The sequence below is a fragment of the Nicotiana tomentosiformis genome, chromosome 1 (genome assembly GCF_000390325.3).
Source record: "Nicotiana tomentosiformis chromosome 1, ASM39032v3, whole genome shotgun sequence".
NCBI classification, from domain to species: domain Eukaryota; kingdom Viridiplantae; phylum Streptophyta; class Magnoliopsida; order Solanales; family Solanaceae; genus Nicotiana; species Nicotiana tomentosiformis.
Genome location: NC_090812.1, coordinates 52,594,294 through 52,598,895, shown reverse-complemented (window position 1 = coordinate 52,598,895; position 4,602 = coordinate 52,594,294). Strand labels below are relative to the sequence as shown.

General features: G+C 35.9%; 2 long non-coding RNA genes across 2 annotated transcripts; both read left to right on the top strand.

Moving 5' to 3' along the window:
* Positions 1 to 401: 401 nt before the first annotated feature.
* On the top strand, positions 402 to 886 carry LOC104088395 (uncharacterized). The gene is made up of 2 exons (XR_011415092.1): positions 402 to 527; positions 604 to 886. It is a non-coding gene; the product is annotated as an uncharacterized lncRNA (long non-coding RNA).
* Positions 887 to 974: 88 nt separating this feature from the next.
* LOC138907436 (uncharacterized) lies at positions 975 to 1,789 on the top strand. The gene is made up of 2 exons (XR_011415091.1): positions 975 to 1,090; positions 1,161 to 1,789. It is a non-coding gene; the product is annotated as an uncharacterized lncRNA (long non-coding RNA).
* The last annotated feature ends 2,813 nt before the right edge of the window (positions 1,790 to 4,602 follow it).

The following is a 4,602-nucleotide window of genomic DNA, read 5'->3' as shown; positions in this document are numbered from 1 at the left end:
TTATTTATTCTATTAGTTTAATTATGATTTATGATTAATGTCAGGGTTTAATTCTTTTAATTTAACTAATTTTAATTATGATTAATGCTAGGGTTAGCTAATTTTATTTTATTTAATTATATTTCCCTTTATTTCATTTATTTCATGTGATGGTGTATTTCATAACGTAGTTATTGGTGAAAGTAGTAGGTCGGTGGGGAATAGCATTCAATATCCTAGATACCATGAAATGGTTGCGGATGCTTTTGGGATGCACTACGATTTTGAAACCCATGAAAGTGTTGAACATCCTCCTAACGAAGAGACAGAATATTTTTATGAATAGTTAGAGGTCGTTAGTCGTCCACTAAGGGAAGGGAATAGCAACTCTTGTTTATTTAATGTAATTGTTATGTTGCAGGTTCATTCCTAATCATCAAGTTACAAAGATAATCACTGATATTCTTGGCGGGTTGTATAATGCACCCTATCCGACTTGGAGTGACTTTCCAGAGGATCTCGTGCAATAAATATTCAACTAATTTAAGGTTTTAATACAATTCTTATCTATTTAAGCATTGTATTAATAATATTTTTATCTAACGTTACATACTTTATTTGCAGATTAAGTGTGCTTGGGAGGACCGGTATAACCGTAAAATTTATGCAAATTGGGAGTAAAAATGTCGTAAGAGACTCTCTAATTCCTTCTGCTTCGGTCGAAAGGTTAACAAGAAGCCTTCATGGGTTCTACTGGATTTATGGGAGGATCTGCAGAGGTATTGGACCACCGAGAAATTCGAGAAGCAGAGTGAACTGGGAAAAAAAGCCCGAGCATCTGAGAAGGGTGGCTCCTTGCACTGTCTGGGTTCAAGGAGCATGGGGGATACGAGGAGACAACTGGTAATTCCTTAAAATATTTCGGTCTATTTTTATGGAACTATATTTATATATGTAAATTTCGTTAACACGTTTTATTATATTTGTAGGGAAAAAAATATATGGGATGAAGATGAGTCATGATGAGTTCTTCATGGAGACTCACATCCGGAAGAAGAAGGCACCGACAGATCCAACTAGATGGGTTGAGGACCGGACGGAGACTACACATGTAAGTTTCATAACTACTATAAATGTTTATAATATTATATAGTTAGTTATTTTCTATCTTATAAATAAAGGGTCGCTACAAGATTAATGTGGAGGAGTACACTCAGAGCTTGCCACCGAATGAGTAAGGCGAGCTTCCGCCCATTTCAGACGAAGAAGCGCAGAGGATATGGTTGAATGTTGTCGATGGTCCTAAAAAAGGGATATCATACGGTCTTCCAGATAAATCATTTCGGCGCTACATGGCTGGATTGCAAAGTATAGGGATTTTCGCCCAAGGCGAGACGATTGATAGGTCGACTATATCGTCTATGGAACAGAAGACCGCAAAAATGATAGCAGACCTTGAAGAGACAAAGGCTAAAGAAAAAAAGAGAGAGATGAACAATTTGGTACCCTTCAAGTTCAGCTAGAAAGGAGGGACGGACAATTTAATCTCCTTCAAGGTCAGCTGTCTAATCTTCTTGCTAGTGGTGTTTTTCCCATTCTGCGGTCTCGTGAGCCTTCCCCATGTGCCGACGATGAAGGTTCTAGGAGTGAAAATGGAGATGATGCTGGATAAAAAAAACTTATTGAATGGTGTGTATTGCTAAACAAAGTATTGAACTTGTCAATATTTAGTTGAGACTAGTTTTGAATGATGATTATATTGTTATTTTGTTATTGAACATTTTAGTAGTTGTTGTTGTGGTTGTTATTAGTTGTTGTGGGTGTTATTAGTTGTTGTTGTTGTTAGATAATGGTTATTAGTGTTAATAGTTTTTGTTAGTTAATTGTTGTTGTTGTTGTTAGTATATTCATTATTGTTGATTAATTATGGTTGAATGGCAGCAATGTAATGCTGCCATTATAGGATGGATATTGGTTGTAATTGGCAGGTAGTGTAGCTAAAAAATAGGCATTTTCTGCCCAGTTTTTACCCAGATTTTCGACCGAATTCGGTCGGAAATTATGAATTTATATTTATTTTTTTAAAATAAATTAACAATTTATTACAATTTATAACTAATTATTTAATAAATAAAATTATTATTTTTTTAAATTTCCGACCGAATTCAGTCGGAAAATAAAAATTAAAAAAAAAATTAATAGTAGTTCCGACCGTTTTCGGTCGGAAATTTAAAAATTAAAAACAAAAAATTTAATTGTTTCCGACCGATTTCGGTCGGAAATTAAAGTTTGTCAGTCAGTCAACGCTTTGATGTTTCCGAACGAATTCGGTCAGAAATTTTCGACCGATTTTGGTCGGTACACGTTTGCAACCATCGTTTTCCCGATCAATTAAAATTGGTCGGAATTCGGTCGGAAATAGCGGACGGAAATACGCTGTTTTTTAGCAGTGAATCCTCCATCAATACCTAAAGAAAAAGATCCAAGAGCTATGGATGCCTACAGAAAATTTTCCATTGATTGACCTTGGAGCAGATTATTTACATAGTTAAATTTAGCAAAGAGGAAAATATGATTAAAGCCTTACAAAATGGTCATTGGTTTGTTAATGGTCATTTCCTCTCGGTACAAAAATGGGAACTAAATTTTGTAGCCTCTCAAGCCAAACAATTATTTTCAGCTATCTAGGTTCAACTACCTCAACTTCCGGAGGAACACAATCGGTCGTTTGTTAAAAGTTGATGCTTGCACATCAGCTACGCTAAGAGGACGCTCTGCCAGACTATGTGTTGAAATACCTCTTAGTCAACCAGTTAAACCATACATCTTCATTGGATCCCACAAGCAACAGATCTTATATGAAGGAGAACATTTCCTATGTAAAAATATGTGGCAGATTAGGACATCTGAACATATATTGTCCCTACTCAATTTCAACTCCATCACAAGAAGGTACTAGCAGGAAAACCTCGCAGCAAATTATTCAGTGTACAGATGGAGAAGAATGGCAAACAGTATTATCTTTTGCGAAAAAGAAGAAGAAAAGTCCACATTCAAAGTCTGAGCCAATGGAAGTTTCTCCTGCAACAGGTATTAATATCAAGACTTTTGAAGCCACTATAGGTAAGTATTTGAATACTCTTATACTTAAATATAAACACAAAAGACTCTCAATGTCATTGACATGGAGAAAAAGGAAACTCACAAAGCTCGGGACACTGTAATTGCTCCGGCGACTAATCCGGTTCAGACAAAAAATAATTTCTTACTCCTTGATAATGAGCACACGGTTTTATAGAATACTGATCCACGTCCAATCCGCACGAAATAGTAAGTAAAAACGGTCATTGGAAAAATAGTACCCAACAAGAGTCGGGGTCGATTTCCACGGAGAGTTACAATGGGTGTTAGGAGTATACATTTGACGAGATTGAATGGATTAACTAAATTTGCACTTCTACAAAAAGGTTTTGATTTCTAATTCTACTTTTACTCTAACAATTATAAGCTAAGATAAGAATCTAGAAGCGAATGATTATTTTTTGGTCTTTTTTCAAATAGTTAAAAAGCCTAGGGATATGACCATAACCTAGGTTTTCGCCTAATAGTTTAAATACGTTAATACTTGTTTTGTTGATTGGGGTGTATTATAGCTCTCAACTCTACGTTACTCATTCAATACCTCTCGGTCAAAGAGTGATTTTGTCCAATTTGGCTTTCTCATGTCCAAATGGGTATCAAACAAAATAGTTGATATTAGTTCAAGTCGGGTTCTTACTATCCCTAGTTTGAACCCTTTAATTAGGCTAATCAAACTCTCAATTAACCCAATTCTTTATTAGCCAAGTTATCCTAGACTAGGTCCTTCTTTCTCAAGTAGAGACTAAGTCAAAAAGGCATAAATCAATATTTGCAACCATTAATTCTAAAATTGAAGCATGAACTAAGCTAAATAATCAACACTCAATCATAAAAAAATATTAAATTAAGTATTCATAAGGTTTACACACTATGGTTGGGTCACAACCCTAGTACGAATCTAGCTACTCATAGTGGGAATTGAAGAAAATAAAGAAGAAATGCTAATTAAACCCATAATCAAAGATTAAAATGATAAAATATAATATTTAAACACTAAAATAATCACAAACTTCCTAAAATGACAAAATGTAACGGCTATAGCAGCTCACACTTCGAAACTTGACCTAAAAATGTGAAACTCGTCTATTTATAGTGGCCCAAAATTCGCTGATAAAAATGCCCCTCGGGAGGTTCTGCGATCGCACAATTCCATGTGCAGTCTGCAGATTTCTTCAGTTGGCAGGAACTTGGATTCTACAGCCGCACATTTCTGGATTGCGACTGTGAAGCATCTTCTGCGGCCACACAATTCTTGTGCAGTTCGCACTTCAGCAAGGTTTCAAGACTTGGTCTTTTGCACACTCTCTAAACTTGGGATCATTTGTCAAAGCAGATCCTGTTCTGCGGCCGCACAATTCATGTGTGGTTCTCACATTAGCCAAAGTCCCATTGGGTTCTTTCACCTTGTTCCGCACTTTTTTCTACGGCCGCAGAAATCCTTCTGTGGACCGCACTTCTTTGATTTTGCACCCTTTATTGCCT